A 13,442-nucleotide genomic window follows, 5' to 3' on the forward strand; every position below is an offset into this window, starting at 1 on the left:
ATGAGTGAACATCGGAGTCATCTCGGGCGTAGCTGGCTTTGATTAGAGGAGCTACATCGTAGCATGGTGAAGGAAGAGGAGGTCCCCAATGATTATCAAGTTCATTTTATCAGACAGGGCCACTCACTTCAGAATTTTCTTCTTCCTAAGACAGGAATAAATTTCCATCTTAAGGCACTGCTATTTTGTTATTCCTTGCTGGATAAAATTCTTAACTAGTTTATTAAATTATTATTATAACAACAAAATTCTAAGGTAAAAGAAGATAAAGGAGATAGAAAGCATAGTTCCAATATACTTTTTAAATTAATAGACTTTATTTTTTAGAGCAGTTTTGGGCGTTAAAAAAGTGAGGGAAAATATAGAGTTCCCATATGCTCCCTGCCCTCCTTCTCCCTCCATGGTTTCCCTAGTATTAACATCTTACCTTAGTGGTGTATATTTGTTAAAGTCGTTGAACCAATATTGATACGTTATTAACTAAAGTCTATAGTTTACATATAGGGTCCACTCTTTGTGTTGTACATTCTGTGGGTTTTGAGAAATGTGTAATGGCATGATAAAAACATTTTAAATTATAGAGTTAAACCAAAATAGATAAAAATATGAGATTAATTTTTATATTTATTTGATTATGTGTTTGTAGTATGTTTCTCCCTGCTAGAATATAAGCTCCTTAGGAGTAGATTTTTGCATGTTTTGTTTATTATTGTATTTGTAATCCTTTTAGATCAGTTTCTTGCCTGGAATAGATGCTCAGTAAATATCTGTTGACTATACAAATGCAAATTTGGATATACATGTTGAATATTCTTGAAACAGAGACGATATTCTCTAATACAAAACAAAATGAAAAACTAGAGCAAATAACTGTAAACCGTATTTGAAAATCTCAGAAATTTTGAAATGGTTTTGAGGAAGAGACGGAAATAAAATAATTTGGGGGGGAAATGGATAAATAGACGTTAAATAAATAAATAATTTGGGGTGAATTAAAGCATTTACAAAGGTGTGGAGAAGAGTTAAAAAAAAAAAAAAGACGCAAAGGTTAATTCAGTACCAAGGTATAGTAACAATAGGGAGTTATTTCCAGCTCTAATACTTAAAGTGCTGGGAAAGAAAAGCCAGAAAGAGGGAGAGGGAAAAGCTGAGGGTGTGTGTGTGTGTGTGTGTGTGTGAGAGAGAGAGAGAGAGACAGAGACAGAGACAGAGAGAGACAGAGACAGAGACAGAGAGGGATGGAGAGAGCCACCAAGCAAGAATTCTCTCCCTTTGATAGATGCAACCAAAGCAAAGAGATCTGAAATGATAGGAGTTAGAGAACCAAATACCTCTAACTCTCTTTTCATTCTGTGGCTCTCCTGTCAGCATCTCTCTTTGTTGAAACTACATCATGAACTGAGAAGTAAGGAAATCTACTGATGTGGCCCAATAATGGTGAACTTCTCAGTTACAGAACAGGGCACAGAAAGCAGAGAATGACTCTAGGGTGGGAAACAGAAGATATCCTTTTCAGTGCTGGGTTTGTTGGGGGTGAAAATTTTGTACTCCTGACACAGAGGATACAAAAATTCTCTTGAGCTACCATATCCTGTAGGGTGTTGGCAACTGAGTTGCATTCTCAACTGAAACCAAAAATATTATTCAACCATATAAAGTAGTAAATAAAGAGAAGAAATGAATGAAGTAATACAGAACAAAACTCCTGTAACTGCTTATAAAGCTTAAGTTGATATGTGCAGCTTCTTTTTCTACCACACATTCTGTTTCCTTTACCTTCTTCCAGCACCTAGATGGACCTGGTTATTTATTTGGCTAAATGACTCAAACCGCTTTCAAGATCTGAGTCCTTGTTAGCTTTGTCTCATGTAGCCTCAGTACTTTTCCATTGAAAATGAGCTCTGGGCAGAGACTGTAACAGGTGCCCTAGTGAATCCTCTGGGTTCCACGCATGGTCTTCTTGGTACCAGTATAGACCAGAGTTGTTCATTTTCTGCTTAGGAACGAGGACCAACGAGCTGTCACGCAATTTAACCATCCTCTTCTTTATGTATTGGTTTGGTGGCATGAGGAAGCTATAATGGCCAGAGTGTTGTCTTAGCTTCCAAGTGACTGAGATCATTGCCATATTCCACGGTGGAAGCAATTTTTCCTTATACAATAGAACCTTGAAACCCATGGAGTCTAGTGGGTTATTTGACAGTAGTAAGAAGGGCCATTCCCACACCACATCCCTTGGTTTGTGGATCTATGTTTCTGCCTATGGAAAAGACAGCTACTGGTGATGTTATAAACTGAATTATTTAGAAAAGCACTTCAATCTTTCGGGCAGTTGTCTGCCAGCTGGCATTAAAACTGAGCATTTTGTGGGTTATAATATAATTCTGTCAAACCAGCTGCTTCTAGATTACATAGAACATGGTGAAAATACTCTGCGAGTGTGATTCCTTGTCTGGACTCTCTTTGTCAAACAGTATCCCTTCACCAGACATGATGGTTAATGAGAAATCATGGCAGTGGATAAGATCTTCTAACAAAAGCCCTGTGGGCAGGGCTTGAAATGCCTTTGCATAAGATACCTTTCTCCCAAAGGGCGGGAATCACTGAATTCTCCATGATAGAAAGTGCTCTGTATAATAATGACACTGTATGGTCAGGCCATAGAAGATAGTAGCTGTTTTCTTGCTCTTTATATAGCCGCCCCCTCTACCAGTTCCTGCTTCACCCACATGGTTATCCAATCCTGTTGATTATAGGGCTTAATCAGTAATTGCCTACATGCTTGCCCCCTGCCCCAGCCGCTGGTTTCCCTGGTAACTGATGAGCCATCCTGATGTCAGTTCCCCTATAAATGGTAGCCGCCATCTTCCTTAAGTAGCGAAGATTTGTTATGTCCTTCTTGCCGGCTGCCGTACGCAGTGGGGTGTCGCTCCAGGACCCTTTTATTCCGGACATGTAAGTTCCCCTATCCAATGAACCATTGGTGTCTCTGTGGCTGTCTCTAGGCTCTTTCTTCGGTCTCCAGGCTGGGCAATTACAAGGCTGCAGGTCTGCGGGGTGCAGCCCAACAGACAGCTCTTTCTTTTCCCTGTTGAATAGGCACTCAGGCAAAGAGCCACAGCTTGGTCTAGAAAAAATGTAACATATGCAGTTATGGTTATATCTTAGGGCTCCATTTCAGAGACCTAGCTCCATTTGAGTATATCCTTTCCGGTAAACTGGCTTAGGTCTGGGAAGTAAGTCTGAGGTATTAGGTTTCTGCAAACCAAACTTGGATCTTTTTCCCCACGTATGTTTAGCACCACTTTACAAGGATAAATATCTGTTACATTTTCAGGGACATTGTCTCAGCCATCAACATTGATAAAGCCCAAGGCCAAAGTTCAAAAGGAACACCACGGTATGCAATGGCAGTTAAGTTTATTATGTTGCTGTAGTAATGAAAGAACATTGAAGAAATCATGAGATGTTTTTGTAAGGAGAGGGAAGTATCTGCTTCCCTCTAATGAGCTAATGGGGGTTGGAGGGGGACAAACAATTTTTTAATGGGAGACACCGGGGCCAGTCCTGGTGCGGGTGGGTGGAGTGGAGCATGGTGTTTCCCAGGAAGGCAAACAGGTGGAGTTGGATCCCACAGGGCGTGCTATATGGCTTCAGCTGTGTGAGGGTGATAAGTGCAGGTCCTGACGGAGGGGCACAGGAGGATGGGCTGGAATGCTTTGAGTGTCAGGGGCAGCTCAGAGATCAGCAAAATTCAGTGAGGATCTGCTGCTGCCACTGCTCTCCCCAGAAGAAGCCAGCTCACCCATTTCCCAAGAGTCCTATGGGGGCGGACAGGGTAGTCTTGGGATGAGAGCCACCTGTGGCTACCCAGGTGCCGCAGGCCCCTCATCTCAGGCTTGCCCTGGGGAATCTAGCTCATGGACATATCAAGCAAACCCCAATCCTCCCAGACCTCCTCACCTAACGTGGGATCACAGTGCCATGGTGCCTCTCTCCAGGGGCCCGGCCAGGTTGGGAGGGAACCCCTGGGCCTAAGGCTGTGCAGGAGCAGGACCTCCCAAGGCCAGAATGAGACAGTGAACTGCGCATGCCCAGGGGGCAAATCTGTATCCCTCCAGGAGACCTCAAGCCCCGGGGCAGTGACACTGGCTTCTGGTGAGAAACAGTGGGACTCCAGTGTGATGTCTTCCAAGGTCTGAGGCCACCTCATTATGGTATATACCATACAGCATATAAGATGTGAGGGACGCTATGTATTTATACCCAGTATGGTGTGTAGGGGTGTGTGTGTGTGTGTGTGTGTGTGTGTGTGAGAGAGAGAGAGAGAGTGTGTGTGAGTGTGTGAATGAATGTATTTATCTCAGGTGCAAGGAGTGTAAGTAGAAGGAAATTATTTGGTATTTTGTTGTGAAATAGTGCCCTTGTACCCTTACACCTGGCTATTTTCAGACATCATTGCAGTGAATTTAGAACGGTCTTGGTTTGGTCTTGTTCCATCACAGTGATGAAGAGGCCTCATCTGATGATGATAGTCTGTGAAATTTTTCACGTCCAGCATGAAACACTGCATACTAGTTGTTTCCTTCCTGTTGCCTGTTGGATCCTCTAAGGGGCTTTCTTCTTTCTTTCTCAGTTACTCCTTTGGCCAAGGGCAGCTGAAGTCAGACTAAATATTACTCTGTTCAGCCCAGATCTATAGTTTTCAAGATTTTGTTGATCAGAAAGTTGTTGTTGTCTTTAGTCGGGCAAGAGTTTGTCTTTCCTATTCCTTCTGTGGCATGTTAAGTTGTTGAATTATCTGATATGACAGTGGTGTCCCATTCTTATTACTACTTTGAGACAGGATGCATTGGCCAGCTGCATTACATGCAGTTGACAAAAGAAAAGTTTATTTGTCCGTGTAAGGGGCTATGAAACCAGGACCTGGACCACAGATCCCAATCATGGAAATATCTCCACGCTTCCAGCTGAGTCTTTTATAGAGCAGTTTGGTCTTCTGTTTGAGAGAAGTCACATATTTACACCAGTGCAATAAGAATATTATATAGCACACATTTTTCCTTGATGAGGAATCAAAGGGTATGTGCTAGTTTATGACAACCCAGTTAATCAATGTAAACTGATTTGGGGCATCACCAAAACAGATACTGTTATTGATGACATTTCCTAGGGTAAGAGACAAAATTTGGACAACTTTTTCCAGTTGTATTACTGCATCATTGAAAACGCAGCTTACATTATAAAGAGTGAATTGTAAGCTCTCCTGAATAGGTGGTATAGTTGTCCGCAGGTATTCATGGGAGATTGGTTCTGGACGCACCCCTGCATACTAAAATCAGTGGATGCTCAAGTCCCTTATATATAAAATGGTGTAGTAGAGTCGGCCCTCCATATGGGAGGGTTCTGCCTCTCGGGACTCCACCAGCTGCAAATGCAGAACCTGTGGGTAAGAGGGCTGACTGTAGTAGCCTCTCTTTGAATATTTAGGGATATCTTGTTCAAGAAAACAGATGACATATGTTTGAGACGTATGAAAGGCTCTAACAATTGCACAGATACACAGGCTAGATGTGTATTCAGTAGGCAAGGTATGCCTGGTTTTCACATAAGATGTAGTATCCTAGTGGGCACAGAAAGAATTGAGAGTATAAGTATTGTTTATTACCAGGAAAGCAAGTCAATTACTGGTATCTGAATTCAGGCTGACTTTCTGAGTGGATATAAATAGCATTTACAAATCAGGCTAGGAAGTCTCTGAAGAGAACAAACTAGATACAGCAGCCAGAATAGCCCCGATATTTGTTTCCTCTGGTGAGCTGTTTTTTGTTGACAAGTCTAATATTATTTCAGTGAAAGTATTCTCTTGACTGGAAGTGGAGGTGGAAACCAATTTTTATAAGACTGAGGTTGAGGTGAATAATGATAGGACGATTTATATATCACAAGGAACCTGTTGAAGAAAATATACTTTGAGTGGTGAAAGGAACAGCTATTAAAGTTGTGTCATCAGAATCACATGGAAGATGAAAAATTTGGGCCTCAGTAAGATTTAGAGCATGAATTATATTCTGAGAAAAACTGAGTGAGTTTTGCTTTTCTTTCTTTCTCTTAAGTGACAGAAGAACGCCAGACGAGATGAAGAATATATGGTGAAGATATGGAAAAACAACTGTCAGAGGCCAAGTGTTCACAAACAGGTACCAAAATACAATAACTATAATAAGTAGTAAACCAAATGGAAATCAGCAAGTTGACTTAGAAAACTGTTGTATAATTTTGTGTGGAAGCTGTCTGCTCTGTCCCATCATACGGTTGATCCAGGAATCTTTTGTTCTGACTTTATTGATATATAATTGACATATTACGTTGTGCAAGTACAAGATGTACAATGCAATGATACATGTATATATTGTAAAATGTACAGTAATGTTAGTTAACACATCCTTCATCTCACATAATTACCATTTGTTGTTATAGTGAGAACATTTAAGATTTACTTTTCTAGCAACTTTCAAGTATACAATACAGTATTGTTAAATAGTCACCATGCTGTACATTAGATCGCTTATAAGTTTGAACCCTTTAACCAATATCTCCCCATTTCCCCCCCTCCCCAGCTCCCAACGATGACTAATCTACTTCCTGTTTCTATGGTTCAGCTCTTTGGATTCTATATATATCATGCAGCATTTCTCTTTCTCGCTCTGGCTTACTTTACTTGGCATGATGTCCTCAAGGTTTATCCATGTTGTGGCAGATGGCAGGATTTCCTTCATTATTATGAATATTACATTGTGTTTTATATATATATATATATATATATAAAACACTGAGTCTTCTTTATCCATTGATGTATCAGTGGACATTTAGGTTGTTTCCATGTCTTTGTGGATAATTCTATAATGAACATGGAGGTACAGATATCATTATAAGATAGTGATTTCATTTCTGTCAGATAAATGCCCAGAAGGAGGATTGCTGAATTATATGGTAGTTTTATTTTTAATTTGTGAGGAACCCCCATAGTGTTTTCCATAATGGAAATACATCAACAGTGTACACGGGTTCCCTTTTTGCCAAATCTTCACCAACATTTGTTATCTCTTGTCTTTTTGATAAAGCCATTCAAATAGATACGAGATTATATCACATTGTGGTGTTGTTTTGCATTTCCCTGATGATTAGTGATGTTGAGCGCCTTTTCATGTAATTATTGTTTCTTTGGGAAAATGTCAATTCAGGTCCTTTGCCCATTTTTTAATCAGATTATTTATTTGCTAATAAGCTGTATGAGCTTTTTATATATTTTGGATATTAACCCCTTATCAGAATATGATTTGTAAATATTTTCTCACATTCTGTAGATTACCTTTTCATTTTGTTGAAGGTTTATTTTGCTGTACAGAAGCTTTTTAGTTTGAAGTTTCACTTTTTATTTGTGTTTTTGTTGCTTGTGCTTTTGGTGTCATATCTAAAATGTCATTGCCAAGACCAATGTCAAGGAGCATTTTCCCTGTTTTCTTCTTAGGAGTTTTACAGTTTCAGGTCTTAGCATTAAGCCCCTAATCCATTTCAAGCTAATTTTTGTGAGTGGTATAAGGTAGGGTTCAAGTTTTACTCTTTTGCCTATGGATATCCATTTTTCTCCACCTAATTTATTGAATAGACTATCCTTTCCCAATTGAGTATTCTTGGATACTTTGTCAAATATTTCTTGATCATTGCATAGGTTATCATGCACAGGTTAATTTCTGAGCTCTCAATTCTGTTCCTTTGGTCTGTATGTCAGATTTGTACCAGTATCATACCATTTTATTTACTATATCATTGTAATATAGTTTGAAATCAGCAAGTGTGATGCCTCCAGTTGTGTTCTTCTGTCTCAAGATTATAGATGGCTTTGGTTAGTATGGATATTTTAACAATATTAACTGATCCATGAACATGAATATCTTTCCATTTGTGTCTTCATTAATTTTTTTATCAATGTCTTATAGGTTTGAGTGTATAGAGCTTTCACTTCCTTGGTTAAATTTATTCCTAAAGAGTTTATTGTTTTTGATGCCATTGTAAATGATTTTCTTTACTTCTTTTTCAGATTGTTTGTTGTTAGTGTATAGAAACTCAACTGATTTTTGTATGTTGATTTTGTGTCCTGAAACTTTACTGAAGTTGGTTAGCTCTAACAAGTTATTTTTTTGGTGGAGTCTTTTTAGTATTTTCTATAAATAGATTATGCAATCTGCAGAGACAATTTTACTTCTTCCTTTCTGACTTGGATGCCTTTTAGTTCTTTTTCTTTCCTGATTGCTCTGTCTAGAACTTCCAGTACTGTGTTGATTAAGAGTGGTGAAAGTGGGTACCCTTGTCTTATTCCTGATCTTGGTGGGAAAGCTTTCAGCTTTCACCATTGAGTATGATGATATTTTTGGACTTTTTGTATATGGCCTTTCTTATGTTGAGGTATGTTTCTTCTATCCCACTTTGAGAGTTTTTATCATAAATGGATGTTGAATTGTCAAAATTTTTCTGTATCTATTGAGAAATGATTTTTATCATTCATTCTGTTAATGTGGTGTATCACATGTATTTGCATATATTGAACCATCTTGCATCTCAGGGATAAATCCCAGTTGATCATGGTGTAATGTTGAATTGCAGTAATGTGCTGTTGAATTTGGTGTATGATACTGTCAATATGCTCTTAAAATTGGTTCACTAGTATTTTGTTGAGAATTAGCATCTATAATCATCAGGGATATTGGCCTGTAGTTTTCTTGTTTCTTTGCATGGCCTTGGTATCAGGGTAATGATGATCTTGTAAAATAAGTTTGGAAGTGTGCCCTCCCCTTCAGTTTTTTGGAAGAGTTTGAGAAGGATTGGCATTAATTAGTTTTTAAATATCTGGTAGAATTCACCTGTGAAATCATTTGGTCCTCGGCTATTCTTTGCTGAAGGGTTTTTGATTACTGATTCACTCTCCTTACTCATCATTGGTCTGTTCAGATTTTCTGTTTCTTCATGATTCAGTCTTGGTAGATTGTGTGTTTCTAGGAATTTATCCATCTTTATGTTGACCAGTTTGTTACATATAATTGTTCATAGTAGTCTCTTAGATCCTTTATATTTCTGTGATATCAATTGTAATATCTCTTTCATTTATAATTTTAGTTGAGTCCCCCTTTTTTTTTCTTGGTAAGTCTAGGTAAAAGTTTATCAATTTTATTTCTTTCAATAAACAATGTGTAGCTTTATTCATCTTTTCTATTTTTCTGTTCTCTATTTCTGCTTTGATCTTGGTAATCCTCCTTCTGCTAACTTTTGTTCTTAGTTTGTTTTCCTTTTTCTAATTCCTTGAGGTGTAAAGTTATGTAAGATTTTTTGTTTATGTAAGATTTTTATTTTTTCTTAACATAGGTATTTATCACTATAAACATCCCTTTTAGAACTACTTTTGTTGCATCCCCCAAATTTTGGTATGCTGTTTTAATTTTTGTTTGTCTCAAGATTTTTTAAATTTTTTCTATTTTTGGCTGCATTGGGTCTTTGCTATGCGTGGGTTTTCTCTAGTTGTGGCGAGCGGGGGCTACTCTTCATTTCAGTGTGTGGGCTTCTCATTGCAGTGGTGTCTCTCATTGCAGAGCACAGGCTCTAGGCACTCAGGCTTCAGTAGTTGCAGCACATGGGCCCTAGAGCACACAGGCTTTGGTAGTTGTGGCACATGGGCTTAGTTGCTCCGTGGCATGTGGGATCTTCCTGGACCAGGGATCAAACCCATGTCCCCTGCATTGGCAGGCAGATTCTTAACCAGTGTGACACCAGGGAAGTCCCTCAAGATAATTTTTGATAACCTGAGAATCTTGAGTCGGCGCTCTCTTCTGAATTTAATCTACTTATAGAGGATTTCTAAGAATTCTCAACTTAAAGTGTCCCAAAGAAACAGAAGTGCAATAGTCCAGATGAAGCAGTGATTTAAAAAAAAAAAAAAGTATACATAAATGTAAGGATTAGTATGTTGAAGTTGTAATGTTATGCTAGTTGTTAACACTACAATTAAAAGGTCATGTCCACAGATGATTAAGGGAGGTTTTTCCTTCTTGTCTGTCTCTGAAAATAAGCATCCATGTTTCAGGACATGCATAGACTTCTTAAGTGGATAATTTGGGAAAGCTGGTAATACTGCTTGGTGATGCGACTGTCTTTTGCAATATTTAGTCATATTGTCTTGCAAACAAGAAAGAACAAGTATCAGAGTTGAAGTTCTCAAATGAATAAGGTATCCTGTTAGTAACTAAAAAATGGATAGCCTTTGGGTTCCAGAGGGAAGAAACAGTAATTATAAATAATGTCAGTGATAAAATATTTCTCCTGGGAAGACCTTCATTTTTTTGCTCTAAAAACTAAATAATTGCTGTTGTTTTGGTGGAGGTAGATATATATATGTATATATATATCTGATATAATGTATATATGTAAATATATATTTATATGTTTAAATATAAATATAGATAATATAACAAATATATGTATTTATATATTATTTATTAAAATTATATATTATACGTGAAAAGTTCATATTAGTTCATATTAGTACTTATCCATTAATCAGGTTGTATTCATGGAAGATAATGCAAATAATTCCAACTACGTAGTACTATATATCCCATGTTTATATGGTATATTCAAAATGAGAATGATAACGTATTTATTCCTTTGTGGAATTCACTCTTTTGAAGTATTTCTTCTTTTGTGACCTTTGTTTAACTTTGCAAGGAAAAAAAATCATTCTTTTCAGTTTTACCTAATCAATGAAAAATGCTGCAGCAAAATGTAAGAATACCTGTGAAAATATTTTGCCAGACTAGCGGTAGTGCTCAGGATAAAGCTGTGTTCAAATAAAGGTATTTTTTGAACATTTCAGTGTTTGACCCATTTAAAAATGCAGACACAAGAGGATCAGGTCCAATTTTAGTTTCTGCTATACGTAACTTTTGTTTCCGAGATATCTTTTTTTCCGGTGTGAAATTTTAGATGAGATTAAACAGACACAAAAATGTTTGTCAATAGCCAGATTTAATCTAGCACAGTGAAACACAAGTTTTAAATGGTTTCTTGAGCACTGATGTGCAGAAATTGTCCAGAGTACCATTAGCTATACAAAAACAGCATGTTAGGAAAGGAAAATGTACTTAGATTAAAAAAACAGAATAAAAAGAAAAATAGTTTCAGAAAAAAGTTCAAATGTCAGTATTTAGATGCTTCAATTATTTACATCAAGCACTGGACACTTGTCCTAAAGCAACTAATCAAATGTTCAATTCACTCTTATTCAGCCATTTTAGCTTACGTTTGCAGAATAATAAATCTTTAGAAGTGGTTAACAAAATAAATATAAATTCGTTATATATTTTCTGGTGAATCTATTTTAGTAGAAGAATTTCAATTATGAAGATATTTGAAAACTGCTGGAAGTAACTCCAGAGAAGCATAAGCATGGAAAATATTGCAATTTCAGGAATTTACTGTCCAATAGAATTTTTAGAAACACCAACAAACTTATTTCCATGTTTGAGACTTTTCCTAACTATTTGTGTATCTATTGCTTTATTTTAAAGAAATCTTTGAGAAATAAAATTTATAAAATATCCATTTTAATCAATCATGAGAAGATAGATTGACCACTGTGGCTATATTGTTTATTGAACATGGATGTGCAAATAAAATTAATTTTGAAAATGCCATTTACAAATTTGTAGAAGTTGTAAAAATAAATATTAAATTTCTATGCATTACTGCAACAGACCAATATATAGATATGTCTTCCACCCTTTGCAAAAAATTGTAATTATTACTTTTTTCCTTGTCAGAATAATTTTCATTTTGTTCATATTTATGTTTTCATAATTTTACTGGCATTATTATGTATATAAACTTATGCATAAGAAGATTATCACTGTCTACATTTCTCTGCACTATTATAATTATTCTTCCATAATTACTGTTAAAGATAATGTTGTTCTAGAGGTTATTTTTGTTTGTTGTTTCCTCTTAGGAACAAAATATGTTACATATGCCACAAGTTGTAGAGCCTTCTTTAGGAAACAAATCTTTTTTCTTTATTTTCCTAGAGTTGAAGTTCTTTAACAGAAAAATTGTTGAGGTTATATAAAAAGGTTGTGACCTCAGAAAATTTGGCACTCTAAATCTGCAATACTCAGCCAGTCTTAGGCATCTACAAAATTAATTTTGGGTCATTGACTTAGGAAAATTTTGAATAGCTTATAATCTTTTAGGATTATATATTATATTTCTTTGGGGGATATACTATGTTTCAAGAAGTGAATTTTTTCCTAGTAGAATTTCAATTTATCTTTTGAGTCTTTACTTCCTTTCTGAGATAAAGTATTTAACAAAAAGTGTCAGTAATAGAACTTGTTCATTTTTTGAGGTTAGCAATGGGTCATTTATGTGGTTAGCAATGGGTCATTTATGTATCATATTAAAGAGTCATAAGAGAACATTAAATTCTTAGATCTTGATTAGAGAATTGATAGAATAAAGGAGGGTTTCAGTAAAACCTAGAGGCCTTTCAGTCCAAGAATATTGTTGATTCTCTCATGAGAAGGCAAACAAAACTGATTGTATGGATCTAAGTGAAAACTAAGGGAGAACAAAAGTTTACCAGTCCACCAAAAGTGTGTGGCCATGGGAATTACTGAAGATAGAGCTGTATTGGGGTTAGGACCCACCAAAACGTGAAAGATTGGAAGCTTGTTGATATCTCAGAATCCTATGAAGCTTTTTGATACGCCACATAGGAGTACTAAAGATCTAATGGAAAACATTATAAATCCCCCTTTTTATGAAATCTTCTACAGTAGGGTAAGTCCTTTCTGTTTGGGTCCAGTTGATGTACTAATGATTCATGTGTGGACGAGTCCTCATGTATTTCTAGAAAGAGTCTGTGAAGAACTTTGATTTCATTGTCATATGTCCATTGAAGTTTCTTCCTATTACATTTTCTAGAGTGGTGTTACAGAGAAGGAACTTATGTTGGCGAGTGAGAGGGCCAAGAGTTACAGTTACACATTTTTTGAGGGAAGAGTTTTAGGGGCACTTTGTTTACCACCTGAAGTGTTCTTATGACTCAGAGGAAGTGGTACAAAGAATGGTAGGAAAGTTATTCATTCTTGTAAGAGAATCAATGGACCTTAGGTACTACAGTCCTGCTTGGAATTCATTCAGATTCCCTCAGGATTAGGAACTTATATTACTTATTTTTTACCTAGCTAGAATGAGTCAGTTAATTTTCCTTTGGCCTTCTTATTAATAATGTCAGCAAGTTTTCCTTTGAAGAATTTTGTTGTTTGTTATTTGTTGCAACTTAAGGGAGGGGTTCCAAAAGCAGATCCATTAAGCTACTTTATTTTTACTGCCAT

The 13,442-nt window shown here is 36.7% G+C and overlaps 1 long non-coding RNA gene across 1 annotated transcript in view; it reads left to right on the forward strand.

The window, feature by feature from the left end:
* LOC136794446 (uncharacterized) overlaps nucleotides 1-13,442 on the forward strand; it is an 821,984-nt gene that overhangs the window by 713,085 nt on the left and 95,457 nt on the right. The window contains exon 6 of the long non-coding RNA XR_010841210.1: nucleotides 6,117-6,200. This is a non-coding gene — a long non-coding RNA (uncharacterized lncRNA). The remainder of the gene's footprint in view (nucleotides 1-6,116; nucleotides 6,201-13,442) is intronic.

This window comes from Kogia breviceps, chromosome 6 (genome assembly GCF_026419965.1).
Source record: "Kogia breviceps isolate mKogBre1 chromosome 6, mKogBre1 haplotype 1, whole genome shotgun sequence".
Taxonomy (NCBI): Eukaryota; Metazoa; Chordata; class Mammalia; order Artiodactyla; family Physeteridae; genus Kogia; species Kogia breviceps.